The sequence below is a fragment of the Micropterus dolomieu genome, linkage group LG05, assembly GCF_021292245.1.
Source record: "Micropterus dolomieu isolate WLL.071019.BEF.003 ecotype Adirondacks linkage group LG05, ASM2129224v1, whole genome shotgun sequence".
NCBI lineage: Eukaryota > Metazoa > Chordata > Actinopteri > Centrarchiformes > Centrarchidae > Micropterus > Micropterus dolomieu.
The window spans coordinates 16,828,648-16,845,284 of NC_060154.1; the positions used below are offsets into that span (position 1 = coordinate 16,828,648).

The 16,637-nt window shown below is 43.8% G+C and overlaps 1 protein-coding gene across 1 annotated transcript in view; it reads right to left on the reverse strand.

Annotated features, from left to right (window-relative positions):
• Nucleotides 1-15,910: 15,910 nt before the first annotated feature.
• dmap1 (DNA methyltransferase 1 associated protein 1) overlaps nt 15,911-16,637 on the reverse strand; it is a 9,093-nt gene continuing 8,366 nt past the window's right edge. The window contains exon 11 of the transcript XR_006825200.1: nt 15,911-16,622. The gene's annotated coding sequence lies outside the window, so the exon portion shown is untranslated. The remainder of the gene's footprint in view (nt 16,623-16,637) is intronic.

Here is a 16,637-nt window from a genome sequence, read left to right on the forward strand (position 1 = left end):
TGTGTGTGTGTGTGTGTGTGTGTGTGTGTGTGTGTGTGTGTGCATGTGTGCATGTGTGTGTGTATGTGTGTGAGACAGCTCCCCAAAGCAGCCAGTGAGCATGAATGTGAGGAGGAATACAGAGAGGTGCATTATGGTCTCAATCATTGATCGCTTCCTCCCAAGGGGGCTGGTGACTGCCCCCCACCACACACACACACCCACGCCCACACATACACACACCAGGATTCTGTATGTTTACATATTCACAGCACACCCATGTCGGCAGGCCGATACTGTTTGCATGTACTCAACTTTTTCTCTACACTGCTAAAGTTAAATTCCCTTTACTGAAAACAGTTTCATCAACAGAACACTGTTGATTCAAGTGGTTGTAAAAGAGGCGAAATATATTTAATAGGGATAGAGAATAAGCAATGCATGCTGTGTGACTTCAGGGAACATACTGTCCAATTATAAACGTACTTTACTTAAAGGATACATTTTTCTTACTGTCAACAAATCCCCTGAAAATGCCAGAACCATCAGTGTGCTAGTCTTGGCACTAAGCCCCAAGTGTATTTCTTCATACTGAAGATCAGCTACTATTCATTTTCTATGATACACAAGTGAATACAATAGAAGGCATTGTGGAATTCTAGAATTGACCAACAACATAAAATAACACTACGTGGCATAAAGTGATTAAGAAAGTGATGTAAATATTTATAGCAGCAGGACAGTGCGTGCGAGACTAACTCAAAATGAACTGCAATGTACTTGTTTGTTGTAATAAAGGAGCATGATAGGGATGATAGTGCAACACTGTGGCTGATGTGTGCTTTTAATAGTATTTGGAAAACAATGGAGTTCTATGACACAGAGAAATAAGCTGTGTTAGGCTTTGGACAAATTTATTGTTGGTTTTGGACTATTAGATAAGATATGTTGATAGTGACAAAAATATAAAATTTTACCAGCTTTATCATTTAAGTCAGAAATTCATTCAAGGGTACTGTGAAAAGCAGTAGGAAAACTGTACAACATTTCCTTTTCTCCCACTCAGTTCCAACCTTAATCTATGGTCTTATGTAGCAGTGACAGCCTGTGTCCTCAACCCGTAACCGCCACTTCAATCTACACACATATACACACACAAACACAACGTTGCCCACCACCAAACATCACACCCTTTCCCCTCCCCTTGCTCTCCGCCTCACCCATGCAACCAACTGCCCCCCCCACCGTCCTCTCTCACCGCCATGAGGCTGACACTAATGTGACACTCTGGAAAATAATTACCAACAAACGCACTGCTGACTGCAAACAGCTCGCTCCCCTCAGTGGACTGTCACTAGTCATTAGTCTGAACCCTGGAAGAGGATAGGACCACTGAGAGGGGGGTCGGATGTGTGTGGATGATGAGGAGGGCCACACCATGTGTGGAAGGAGGAAATAAAGAGGAGATGGGAAGACCTGACAGGTGAGATGGAAATAATCAGCTGTCCAGTTGTAAAACATGTAAAACAGCATTGTGAACTTCAATGTTGGGTTGAGCCCATTCTTCTGGCCCAGTACTCATCATTGGCCCCCTCTGGTGGTTTACATTATATTAACTGTGATACGGCAGCAACACCTGGCCCACTCTGTCTTGGACAGTGCTAATACAGTGTTTGTCTCAGTATATTGGTTCCTAGCGTGGCCAGTGTCCCTCTGATTTCCATCAGAAGCAGCTTGGGTTTAAGGGTTTTAAAGGAGAATGGTCACTGGAGTGGGACCTGAAGAGAACGTGAAATCCTACATTTGGGGGTGAGAGGACAGAAAAATCCATGGTCCAGGTAAGCAAAGAAGTAAAATGAAGAAAGGGCACACAGCCTGAAAACTGTGCAAGGTAGCAATTCCAACACAATTATCCAAATGCCACAGGGTACATCAGTTCTTTGAACACCAACCCCCCCTCCTGAAGACCGTTATTTGAGTTGCCTTGGGGGGCAGCAATGCCAGTGAGAGATTAAAATTTTAAGAGCTCCCACAATGGCCAATATTAAAATGTCTCAATACATCTGCATGGCTATTTTGATTGGTAACTTAACCCCTGACTCCTGAGCAGAAACAGGCCCGTTCTCTGAGCTATTGTCAGCGGGCTGGAGTCTAATTCTTGTATGATTCAGGCTAATGAGCTGGTAATAGGTCCTGTGTGCGTGTGGATGAGGAGGATATTACAGTGTAGTGGAGAGAAGGAGGAGGACGAGGGCAGGGGTGGAGGATTCTCATTGTTCAATATTCGGAGGGTACAAGGTTTAATCTGTGAGCAAGAAACTGTTTCCTCTCTTTAAAATACAGCAGGGGTTTTCATTGATGGTCATTTTCCACATAAACAGGCATACTTGGTTGAAATAAGTTCTTCACGCTTCTCATTCTCAGGTCAAGACAGTAACATAGAGCGGGAGACAGGGAGTTAGAGAGAAAGTGGAAGTGTGTCTGTCTGTGTGTCATCCAGCCAATGGCTTTATCCAGCCTTATCCTGAACCATGAAACCATAGTGCATGACACCCTTCTATGCTCTGCACAGATATGGCTATTCACTGTTAGCACAGAGATTTGACAAGCCAGACTGCTCTCACTCAACAGCCTGGGTCAAATGGATGACTGTCACAATCTTTTTATCTTTCTCTCTCTCTCTTCCTCTCCATTCCACTCTGTGCACCCTCCTTTTACTCCCCACTTGCCGCCAATCTCCCAACTTTGCCTGTTCAAATTGACAAATTCAACCAGCTACAAAAGAATAAATGAAACTGAGAGCGGAGGCCTCTGGAGGGGATAATCTTTGCGGAGGGAAAGATGTGGTTGACTGGGAGACAGGCAGGTGAACACATTCAGCTGTTATTCACAATGTACATTCAGATGTAAATGTTTCTCAAAACCATAAAAACGGCGTCAAAATTAAAGCATCAAGAAATTATTTAATTGTTAAATTAAATTGTTATCTTATAATTTTTATTAGACATTTGAAGTGTCCCCTCTAAGATTTAGATGAGGTTGAGAATTAAATGCATTTATATTCTACTATTCACTAGACAGGATCTTTGAGTTAAAGCTGCAATGTGTAAAAATTTTAAAGATTTGAGAGTTTAAAATATTAAAAAATTAAGTAACAGTTTTGACGCTAGATCCAAGACATCTATGTATTGTGTGTTGCAGAGATATGAAGTTAGCTTGCTAACCAGCTAGCGCTAGCCCGTCCCATCTCATAATACCACTTTGTACCTCGAGAGGTGATAGTCCGTTAGCATATAGTTCAGGTCTTCCCTCATAGTTTAAACTGGGAGATGTGTGTGAGCAGCAAGTTCACTATGTTACACAAGCTCTCTGTTTTAGTCTAATAACCAAAATAAACTCACAAAATGTCAAGAAAGGAAATGTTCTTACACCTATTTTCCTTATCAAACAGATAAATACACTACACACCATTGAAATATGCTGCCTCTCTGATGCCCCACCTCCCTCTTGCTCCTCTCCTGCTTCACTTCCCCTATTCCTTATTGTCAAACTGGCCTGTGTAGGTCTCAGAGCTAAATTAGCTGCTTGACTAACTGAGATAGCTAGCTTTTCTGATCTACAGTTTGGGGCAATGTGCCAAACAAGGCAGCGAAGAGGAAAAATCCTAGCTAGTAAACTAGATTAACTAGAAAGTTAGGATTTTAGACATTTAAAAAATCGGCATGGCAAATGTTTTATGAGGAAGGAAATGCATTAAGCATATTTGTTCGACCTCAGGATTACAAGAGTCTCAAGAAACACTGAATTTAAACATAAGTCCAGAGGGCACTTTTAAGTAGAAGTACCAATACAACAATGTAAAACATACTTGATGACAAGTGTTCTCCATTCAAAATGAAAGTATTGTTCAAAACGTATTTTAAGTGTAGTAAATAAAACTACTCATTCGGCAGAGAAATTGAGATTGTAATATATTATTACACATGACATGATTAGACTGTTTATCCTGATATATCAATGTTAAAGCGTTTTATTGTTGAAGCTGTTTGCGGTGGAGCTAAATGAACTACTCTATAAACCATTTAACAAGCATTATATTTAAGGATGTCATCGTTTTGTCATGTAAAATCATATTCTGGAAAGTAACTAGTGACTATAGCTCTCAAACAAATGTAGCGGTGAAGAAGTGTAAAATAGCATATTAATGTAAATACTTAAGTGTATGTAAAATGTAAGTAGCATCTTGTGAACCAATGTCAGTTTGTTGTATGACACTTGAGTAAAAGTATGCATTCATTCATTCACTCTAAGTGGTATTTCCCCACAGCATCACTCAAACCTAGCAAACCTTGCACTATGTTTCCCTTTTCTCTGCTGCGGTGTGTCACCTTTGTATATGTCCATCTACCCCTCTAAGCCCCACGAGGCCCTTTCATGCCGCCTCTGGTTTTGTGTGTGTCAAAATCCTAATCACCACACATTCCCCAGCCTCTCTCCACTCCACACACACAGACACACACACACACACACACACACACACACACACACACACACACACACACACACACACACACATACACACACAGGGTCTATCAGTGTTCAGTCAGGTAAAGGTCTCTCAGTCGTGCTCTGTGAGTGGCCTCTGCTCAAACAGATCAATAGACACTGGCACGTCCCTCCACCAACCAAGAGAAAACAATTAAAACCCATCGATCCTGTGCCAGGCTCCTGCATGAATATGCATGTGTCCTTGACCTTCCCTTGGAGAGGAGAAGAGAGAAAGAGAGACAGATAGACTGACAGACAGGTGTAGGAGCCCCCCCCCACCAGTTATAATGTTAACTGGTTAGTGATTCTGTTTCAGTGTGGTCCTGTATTGCTCTTTTCTCTGTGAATCTGCTCACGTCAAACCCCCAACATGCCTCCCGAGCTTGCATTAAGGCAAATTGTCGCATTAAAGCCTGTGAAACCAGTTGCTCTTTTATAAGCCCGTTTTAGGCGCAGACTGCTCTTTTCCAAGCTGTGTCGGCAACAGAGATCAAGTGGTCCCACAACAACTGTCCCCTCCAGCTCTCCCGCTGCCTGCCTCTTTTCTAATTACAGATGTGTGACATGCACATGGGGACGTCTCTATGTTAGCACATCATCGTGCCTGTCCTGACACATCCTGTGGTCACAACAGCATGGGGCTGCAGGGGACAGCGCTGCCCTGTCCCCCGTCACTGGGGATTAGCATTAGCATGCTAACAGGACCCCCAGGGGAGTGCTGTGCTAAGGGTCACGCTGACAACTGTCAACAGCCTGCTTTAATTAGCTGAGCCTGGTTATCAAGGAGCTATGCTAAGGCTGATCCTACATTCAAAGTCCTGCACAGTTTCTGCACAGTAACACAAGCATCATTTTGCCATTTGATTGATGGTACCTGAAATGATTCCAGCATGATAGGTGTTGCAGTTGTGTATAAAAATATGATACCCCTGTATTCCCCTTTAATCCATCATTCATCATCAATCCCCACTCCCCCCGACTAAGTCTCCTTTCGCTTTAATATTGTACATCAGGAGTCAACTGTTTGAGTGCTGACATGTCACACTGGCTGACTCCTAACCTGACAGTATCAAGATGGCATTGTCATGGGCCCAGAGACGAGGTGAGAAGCAGAGTGTGTGAGAGGTAGAGTCTATCGTCAGTCAGTGCATTATCCAGCTGTTCCGTGGCTGTCTACCTTTTTCTGTGGTGGGGTAATGGGAGTGCCACACACTAGCAGCTGAGAGGCCACATCCATATACACTGCCTGCTAACTGACTGCCAGCGCTGCTGAGGCTGTCTTGTCTGCCCCACAATGACTGTCAGTGGCAACCTGGGGGCTGGCTGGCGTGATTGTCAGCGACTGGTCACAAAGCATTTACCTGCTGACAGAATTGCAATTAGTCCAGGGAATGTTGTTACTGGGAGAAAGAAAAAGAGAGACAGAGAGAGAGCAGAGAGGGGAGACAGGCAGGACAGGTATAGGAAGAGAGGCAGGGAAAGGGTGGATAGATGGAGAGTGAGAGGTGGGAAGATAAAAAGGAAAGATGGTGTGTTTGGGGATGCTGGGGGCAGGTGAGAAGAAATGTGGAGACAGCGATGGAGAGTTAGAGGTGAGTAGAGAGAGGAAGGTGGAAGAGGATTGTGAGGAGTGGACAGGTTTGATCTCTGAGGCATCCCTCATTGTCTGTGTGTGAGTGTGCGCGCTGAAGATTGGCTCCTAGCATCGGGGGAGTGTGTCTGCCAGTGGCCCAGGTCAACACACATTTACTTAGTGACACAATCCTAATGAATCTCCCCAGTCACAATACCCCACAGACAGACACCGCCGTTGACCTCCAGGAATAACTGGCGTTAGTGTCTGGAAGCAATGAAGCAATGAAGCAATGAAACAATGAAGGAAGGAAGAAAGAAAGAAAGAAAGAAGAAAGGATGGAAGGAAGAAAGAAAGCTTGTCTTTTAACATGCAACCTCTTTTCAGTACCATGGACAGCTCTGTATTTTTTCGTGTGTTTAACGAAAAAATACATCCCCGTAATATCTGCACTGAATGAACCAATGGCAGCCAGTCCCTTTGGAGCCACATAACACACTGCGACCTCGCACAAAGCCAGCACCACTCTGCTTTCTCTGAAACTCTGGACCTCATCACCATCCACTAATGACCTCTCTCCCTTTCTCTGCAAGCTAGTAACGCTCCCCCTCCTGTGTTTCACTCCCCATCTCTCTCCATCCCACACACTCTTTGTGTGTGTGCTCTCTGTCTGATAAGAGAGTGGCAGGGGCTTCTCCCTGGTCCCTAAGGGAGAGACGGTGCGTGACCGAAACTGTAGTCCCAAACCAAACACAAGTGGAAATTGGTCTATGGACCAGGATCAATAGTGAATTAGCCAGTATGCTGGTTCTATGGAAGGCTGCTCAGCTCTGATCTGATGATCCATAGTAAAAGGCCGTGAGTGGAGACTTCAGACGAGCACAGAGGCAAAGTGGACCTCAGGGTTGTAACTGTGAAAACCGCTGTACAGTGGTGACCTACTCAAATTGAAGGGTCTCCTCAAGAAATGACTGTCCTCCCAGGAGCAACGACTGTCATTCCTGCAAATCCCCAATAATGACATATATTTATATTCAAGTGACAACATCCTCTAATGGTCATAGTAATTATGTATTAAGCTAAAGAAGATGTGGGGTGATGTAGTTATAGAGCCAAAGAGTCCATGTAGGGGGGAGGTTGGGGTGGATGGGTCAACAAAGTGTTGAACTTTAACACAGGAGGCCACTATTGGTCTCTCTTTTCTTGCGGACCTTTCCCTAAACCTAAAAAAGTTGTTTTGGTGTCTAAAACTAACCAAACCTTAACCACAGCATTGTCACATCACGGAATGAACTTAGAAGGCATTGATAGAAGATCAGAAAAATACTTATATGTGTCTTTCAAGTATTGCTCCTCCATACATTTGGATTTGTGAGAGAGATGTAGAAACAAGCTCCAATAATGCTGGATCCTAAACTTCCTGGAATGCAACTCTATATTGTCTTTTATTAGATCATCCCTTTTTGCTAAATGTCCATCTCTTTCACACCCTATTCCCCCAGTTTGTGTTGCAGGCTTGTCTCAAAGCCCAGCAAAGAGAAGATAACACCTCAAGCCATGGTTAGGGCTTAATTTATTAGACTTGACAAAGCTCCTTCAGAACCACAAACAAGACATCAAATGAGTAGTGCTTCTTATGACTTATAAATTGAAGTGTCAAATCAGTGGACTTTCCTTTTAAATAAACTTGGAAACAGAAGAATAAATGTTGACGTCAAAACAGTAAAACCAGAATAAGATCTTTGAGGTACAGCATTTTGTCTCTGGAGGTTGTCTTCAAAAAGCCCTCTGAGGCCATGGTCATGGCTGCGGATGTATTGTGTCGCCTGGTGCCGACATGCTCTTTGTGGTGCAGGTGTGAGTGCTCTAAACTAACCCCACTGTTTATCACTGCCTGCCCTGATCCTTAAGGTGTGTGTGTCTGTGTTTGATTGTGTGTGTATGTGCATGTGTGTCTGTCTGGTGATTAATGAGCTGCAAGGCCTGATGGATTGTCCTGATCACAGAAGGGACACCATGTTGAGGAGACACACACGCACTAAGTGGGGACATAGGCTGCTGTCCAACACACACACACACACACACACACACATGCAAATATATGCATACACACACAGGCATACATTCACAGGCACGTACAAGCACATTTACAGCACATGCTTTCACGCACACGGTCACCTGGCTACACACACACAGTTAACCTCTATCAGTCCATTACATCAGGAGGAGTCATCTTAAGCACATCTTTCCATCAGCTGCCTCATGCACATGTGCACACACACACACACACACACACACACACACACACACACACACACACACACACACACACACAGTATTCAGCCTCCTGCACCTGGTCCAGCTGACAGAGTGGAGATGCTTTCCAGAGGTGAATATGTGACCTCAGTGGGCGGACACCATCATCATCTCATCTCTCTGTTGAAGTTTGATCATGCAGGTGAGACACCGAAAACTCTCTCTCACACACACACACATACACACACACAGAAAATCAAGGTGGCTTCTTCCCTCAGGCCTCAGCAGGGAAGAGATGAACACAATGCGCCCCAATGTGTTTCCTGGCTGTCATGGGTGTTTCTTTGCCCAGTGAAGTGGGTTATTGTGATCTGAATCCACTTTGTGATGCTTACCGTTTGACTGAGTTCTTTTGAAAGGTGAAGGTGATTTACATCGATACAGTAGGGCTTTCTTGGGTCCAATGAATCACATTTGGAATATCCCATTTTTGCAAGACAAACACATGCAAAGGTGTGGACGCATACACATACACAATCCCCCCCAAGCAGTGTGATAAGGTTGTCTTATCACAAAAGAAAGGGGAGGGAGAAAGAGGCGGGTAGCTGTGTGATAATGGCTTTCACCAAATCCCTCCTCTGTCACAGATTAAAATGCCTGCTTGGAGAGCATTAGCAATCTTTCTTTTCATCTGTCTCCTCTTTTTCCCCCTACCCTGTCGGGGAGTGCCATCTGATTTCTGGGCCAATCTATTGTCACAGGCCTGCCACACATACAAGGAGAAGTCAACCTCAATCTGATAGGCCATTGTCTTATTCTCCCCATCGCTGATTCCTGCTCGTGGTATTGATCGTGAAGCTGTCCCTCTCACATCTCATCACATCGCTCTGTGTGAGGCGGTGTGTTTGCGCGTGTGTCTTTGTGACTGTGTCAGTCATTCTGATGGAAGATGTGGTCGGTGCCCCACTGGAAGAATCTTCCCTTTGGGAGAAAATGCCCAAATAAGAACTCTTTTCCGTAATTACACGGATCTATAGGTGGCTGAATAGCACACTGGAAATATGCTGAATTCAACCCAGTGGAATCCAACCTAATCTGGCCACTTCAGGTATCAAGAGATCACAGGAGTGGAGAGAAGAAGCCACTTGCAACTAACTGTGACACTGCTCTGCTAAGCCACCTTCCCAGTAACAAACCCCCAACACCCACCCACCCTCAACCCCTTGCCTCCTCCTTCCCGTGGCTCTTGCGCCTCCTCCACCATGCCTCACAGGCCCGTCTGTCACCCCTCTATAATTATGAGGAGTGAGAGTAATGTGTTGCAGTATGAATAGGATTGTCGGCCTGATTGTGATGTATAGGCTTTCATTACCATGTCCAGGCCTGTGCCCTTCGCCATGTAGGAAATCCTATTTAGGCCCTAATTTGGGAGCCTCCCCGACCGTCCCGCCTGATAGCAATCACACACAGTAATTGTGTGCTGGGGCAACTGACAAGAGTGGAGGCTCAGAGACATGGAGAGAGGGAAAGAAAGAAGGATAGAAGGAGGGAGGGAGGAGGTCCTGACAATGATATATCTGCATAGTTTGGTACATTATCCAAGTCATCCTCTGCAGAATATGTATGTTTTTGTGCATATCTACTTATTTTAAGGCGGTTTGTTAGCATAAGAATAATTTAGAGGCACTTATACAGTGGAGATATTCACGTATAGGATTTGATGTAATTTTCTAATGGACAATTGGACAATTGGAGGGCTTCCCCTTCCCCTCTCTCATTCTATTTCAACAATGCTACATATCTAATTGGGAGGAGAGATCATGCTAACTCGATAATTATGATTTATGAGACAATCTCCAGTGGATATCACACATTCTCCACTGATTTGACGACAGCATGTAACCAGCCCTCTAGCAATCAATATTTGTACATTTTCCATGTCTAAGTTGTTAACTTTTTTAATATTTCATTAGTTCCTTTTTAGAGGGGAGTGATTCCCTGCACCAACATTTATGCAGATCTGACTCCACTTATAGGCTTGTAGATAATGAATGTCTAATTGACTCATTTAAATACTGTTTGCCTGCAGGAGGGCCTTTGCATTAAATGTTTGATTGCCCTCATATTAACTGTCATTAATCCCCTCTGCTCTTAATAGGGACTTTATGAGGCTTTCTTAAAACTTCTCATCTACCTCACTATTCCCTTTGCATAATTAAGTAGAATATTCAAAAATATGGTAATGAAGGAGCTCTCAGGATTTGACTAATGGTCTTTGTGCCACAGAATTGTAATTACAGGCAAACCTTTGCATTCTCGGTTCTGCATTGGGTCATGGTTCATTAGCTTGGGCCAATGTGGGTCGATAGTTACCTCTTCTGTGAAATGTCCAACTTCAGCCCGCTTTTCACGACACACGCAGCATTTGATCAAACCAATAAAAGTTCTTTTACCTGTTGTGTTTTGCCGACACAAGACGTCTGGCACATTCAGGCACTGCGGTTTCCTTTAAAGAAAGATATACGGCACAGAGCGAACTTTTGACAGCCATTACAAACTGTCACTGCACCAGAGTGGGTGAGAGACACAAACTTGTCTGTGTTTATAGCTTAACTGATCCTCTTATTCCTGCTACTCCTCCAGTCTTTCTGCTCTGCCCTAATCTCTCCGGGGGTCTTACTGGCCCAGGATGACAAATGGGAAGGAGAGGCCAGCCAAGCGTGGGCTCTGTGGAGAGGCTCAGGCCGGGGGTCTCACTAAGCTCCCTCAGCTCCACCCTGGATCATCTTTGACATGGCCTGCACTAACCCCAAGGATGGTGAGGCCACACGCGTCACACACAAAACCAGGTACAGGACACACAACCACACATACATGGTTCCACACATGTAAGCATACACACAGAAAAACACAAGACATAAACCTCTGAGCAGTACACTGCACCAGATTGATTTGTCTCCTCTAGCTGCTACCTTACATCTCATGTGCACACACACATACACCTCCAACCTCTCACACTTCTCAGCTGCTCCAACAATCCAGGGCAGGAATGTGAATGTCAGCTCAGAACTGGTGTCACCAGATAAAACCCAGCCAGCTCTATTTCAGTATACACAGTCCAGCTCAATAAGAGCACGTACTAAATGACTGCAATGTAATGAGTGGCTGGGTGGCTGTACTCAGAGCTGTGACTCTGACAGCGCATGAAAATGTAATGCGTTGAAGCCTCCTTCTCGTCCCCCCCTTCTCTCTCTCTTGCTCCATGCTCCTCTGCGCCCCACTGCCTCTCTGCCACGGGATCAGCTGCAGGCGCTAATGAAACGTCAGTCAGGTAATTGAGGCTCTGGTGGTGGCGGGCCAGCCAGGCAAGCAGCCTGTGTGGGTGATGACACCAGGACGCTAGCAGCTACAGGATCTCACCAAACCCCTATGAAGGAACTGCTCCAGTACCCAGTGGGGTGGAAAGCATTGCATTTATGCTGACATTTCCCCATGTCCTCCTGTTTGTGTTAGGGAAGAATTTGAGCGATGTGTAGAAAGGTGTGTACCGGTAAGTTGAGTCGTCAGCTCAGCCAGAGATTGTTAACAAGCTTGGTGAAAGCTGCTGTTGGTGAGTGGGATGTTGTACCATCAGCCCTAGTGACGGAGTCAGAGGTTAAAATCCTTTGTTATTGCACCCCAGAGTGATGTTACCATCCCCTGCCATCCGATGACCTGCTCAGCACCACCAGTGAGTTATGGGTAATGTTTAATTCCCCTGCTGTGACAGCTGTGGATCCGCATGGTAAATTGGATTTTTTTTTCCCTTTGTTAGAATCGTGCTTGCACAGGTGAAGAGGGGAACATTCGCTGCACTGGTTTGCCAAGGTAACTCTGTCACATATTGTTCAGAGGCCTCTCTATCTCTCACTGACAAATCAAGTCAAACCGGTTAGTTTCTGAGGGCTGCACACAGCAGATCTGTCTGACCTGATCTTTTTTATAGTCAGCATGCAATCACAACTGACCACACTCTGCTCACCCCTATGTGCTCCCCCTTCTTCACCATGTTCGCTAAGATAGACAATGGAATAAAAGTCCATATATATGGATGCACATGCAAGCTGAGGACAAGAGTTCAGTAAAATCATAAACACTCAGGACATCTATACATTTTATTATAGTTTAGTGTAGAATTTTAAGGTTAACCTTGTTTCAATATCTTTGTGTGTTGTCCACCACCTGATTTAGAAACCTTTCTTTATACATATTTCATCATTAAAGCTGCTCTAATCAAGACATTTTAAATTAGCAATGTATCAAATGACTATGTGTTATGTGAAAGGAGCAAATGTATGATAAACTGACAGTGAATTATGTCCCAGCTCTGCAGTTTGATTAAGCCGCTGTACACTACTTGCTCAGCAACAAACAGCAGACAGACACAATAAGCGATTACCTGCTGAACAACGGAGCATTTGGCAGCTAAAGAAGCAAATGATTTTTCTTTACAGGAGTTGGTAGAGATATAACGGAGTTTAAAGTTTAGTAAATAGTGATTTACATTTTTCGTATGGCCAGAAACACAAGTCCAAATGAATGCTAACGTTGCTCCGTATCTGCTATATTTGTAAATGCACTTACACTTTCACCATAACTTTATAAGGTGATAATGATTTTCAATGTTGTGTTTTCAGCTTGTTCCACTCCCCCGAGGTGGGACAAAAAATAAAAAGAATTGTTACTGATTTCAGAAGTAATAATTTATTTCAACTATATTATGAGTCAGGGTAAGAAAATATTTAGTGATGTTTTGCAACCATATGCAGTTTAGTTGGAACACATTACTCACACAATAAAAAAATAAAGCTACACTGACAGGCAATGATTTTAAAACTTAAAAATAAAAGCAACAATTTAAAATTGACTTCTTTAAATAAAATCCATTTTTAATCCCTTTAGTCTCATTCACAACATAAGTGTGTAAATTCAGGTAGTTTCTTGAATGGAGCCTATATAACTTTTCTTTTCTGAATAGATAAAATTACACAAGGATCTTTCAGCTAAATCCACCTTGATTGTCTTGTGTTTATGACTACACAAGGAAATTAAAATGACTTTTTCTATTTCACCACCACCCTGAGCCATTGCTTCTTTTCATGGTAGGACACCTTGAAAGACAACAACACCTGACCGTAGATATTCAAGGGAGTAGAACAGTACAGAGGAATAGGAAGTCAAGATTTAGTCCCACTCTCTCCGCTCCACTCGACTCAACTCCACTCTCTTTTGCCTCCCCAGGGCTTTAATGTGGAGAGTGGACAGTGGGGTTAATGCCTAGCTGTAAGCACTGCTTAGCACCAGTGATTGGGTTTGTGTTGTAGTAGGCCTTCCCCCACCAGCAAAGAATCCAGTGGAAATGACTTCCACTGTCCAGCCCTGAGGGCGACTGTGATTTTCCTACCTGCGGTTTCAACTCCCCTCTCCTTTGTCGCAGCTCGGTGTCCCAGAGGGCACAGGTGAATTTGATGTGGAACAATGATTAAAAGTTTTCTCCCTCAAGGTGACCTAAATACTGGAGGAGGGGAAAGTCAAAGTGAGAGACGTGGAGATGAGAGGGGCATGGAGGTGAAAGTCTGTTTTGGACATTTGTTATGGCCCATATGGTAAGTGCTCACTCCAGGAGTTTAAAATGGAAATTATCCAGCCTGTCCTTACACTCCTGTTTGACCATTTCTGCTTCTTTCCCTTGTAGTAATCAGTGATTGTATGTGACATGATGGGTATGAAGCACTGTGCCACAGCAAGGAGAGAAAGCATCGACAATCTAATCATTGTCACATCACCGATTACCTTAAGGCGTGATGTATTTGAACAGGGTTCTATCACATCTATTACCTGCCTCTTCCTGCCTTATGTCCCTCAGTACACATCTTTTCTCTTAACTGTGTGCTCAATCACCACCACCAGCATTGCTGGCTGGTGCGGCCGAACGACCCCTTCGACAGTGACGTATGCCAGCGATTAGCCTGGATACAGTTCAATTATGATAAACAGCCAGCGCACCTCTTAGGCCGTTATTAAAGCTTCAGTCTGGCCTTGATAAAGAGATCCCATCTCAATGCCATCACAACCACATTATAAGACACTCCGCCATGGTGTTCTGCATCATGCTTTTCACATCAGTGTTGCAGAACGTACACTGTAGCCTGGATGGAGCTCATGGCAGATGGTGCAAGATGGGGGTCTTAATCATTCACACATGGCTGGTGATGCATCCCTGCCCACCTATTTTCAATTTAGACTAGTATTTATTAATAACCTCCACTTTCTTGAAGCCTATCTTACAAGATACCTGCCATATAAGTTAAGACGGGTTTAGATATTGAGAGATAGAGGGAGAGAGAAGCCCCAGTTTTGATAAATGGATGAGCAGTGATGAAAAGAAGATATCAGAGGAGCATGAAAGGAGAGAGGGGAAGGGAGCAGAGCATTAATCCAACACCAGGCTGGTAGAGAGAGGGAGCCAGAATGAGAGACAGAGAAAGAGGGGAGAGAGAGGGGAGGAAAGCAAAAGAAAGATAGCCTTTCGGCTGTGTTCTGTCAAGGGAGAAATTACACATTTACGGAGGTTTTTTCAAGCAACGACGGGTTCCATAGATCAAACCACTGGATTTATGAGCCAATTTTCAACATGAAATATAGACAGTGAGAATCCATTTTACCCATGTTTACTCGCCTTCTCACTCTCTTTTTCTCTCTCTCTCAATCAAACGGCCTACAGCGTGCGGATAGGTTTACTCCTGTAACCTTAGCAGCGCTTATTAGAGCCGCAAATGAAGATGTTATGACTGTGGTGATCATGCAGCCTTCTGTGGATGTTGCAGAGTGTTTTCACCTATGACAGCAAGGAAAATAAGGCTTCTGAAGTTGAAGAGGACCAAGACTTGAACAAAGATGGTTCAAATATAAAGTACTGTTTTTTTGTTTCTTGCATCTGAGTAAATGATTTCTTTAGCAGAAATAACAGTGAAATAAAGTAAATCACATTTGGATTTTAATTTCTTAGGTTTAAATCTTCATTTGTAGTTCTGAAGTAATTTGGAGTTTGTATGCAGATTGCAGTACCTGAAATACTTAATATTTAATAATAATAATACTTTTGCAGTGTATATATCTATGGAGATATATAAATACACACAGATGCCCAGATCACAGTACTGCCTTCTGCCGGGCAAATGTATGCAAAATTTGCATAGAAATTAATGTCTAAGTAGGCTAAATGACATAATTGACATGCAATTAGCAATATTATAGAAAGGGGACCTAATGAAGTTTCAGTGGCTGTGCCAACCTAAAAATGATCGCTGCTTAATTATCATATTAATGAAGTCATTAGTTGTCACTTAACTTAGATGACAGGTAAGGTAAGAATGTCATGATCCTACAATTTCCCCGGCAAATGTGTATTCAACACTAATTACCTCCAAGTTAAGATCTCGTCTGAGAAAGAAAAAAAGTGCTTGGAATGTTAAAGGAACCACAATGGCAAAAACGTGCATAACACGCAGCAAGAAAAGAAAAGAATGAGGTTTATTGGATCACTGACTAAAGCATCGTCAAGGTCAAGGTCACCTGAGGAGAAACAACACAAGTCAGCTCCACTAGTCCAATATAAAAGCACAGGCATCAGATGGAACCCCAATCTGAGAGAGCGCAAGACGCACTCTTGGTCAGGAGGGAGCTACAGAGAGTACTAAAGGCTAAGACAAAAACACATTTCCAGTAAACAGTATGGCATGATTAGGCTACAAAAAATCTCAGATGGGTCAAATGAGCATTGCGGCTCGAGGTCCTCCCACTCCCAGAGTCTCTTCTTTCATTCCAATTCATTTCAATTACCCAGTCATTCCCACCTTCTTCCCCCTGTCCCGATTAGCTCAGCCTGGCAATTTACAGTTGATCTTGCCTCATCTAAGGCTGAGCAATGGTGAAGGCAGGGAGACGAGCAGTAATGGAATGAAATGTCACTCAGTTGTTGCCTTTGTCAGAAAGATGCTGGGCAGGCCAGGTTGGGATGGGTTTGGAGAGGTCTCATCGGTATGTGATAATTTGTGTGTGTGTGTGTGTGTGTGTGTGTGTGTGTGTGTGTGTGTGTGTGTGTGTGTGTGTGTGTGTGTGTGTGTGTGTGTGTGTGTGTGTGCGTGCAAAAAATGGACAGAAACATGGTCCTGCTCCTGTGTCCCTCTTGTCCAACCATAAAACTTGTGGAAGTCTCCACCGTGACCAGAGTAACTAGCAC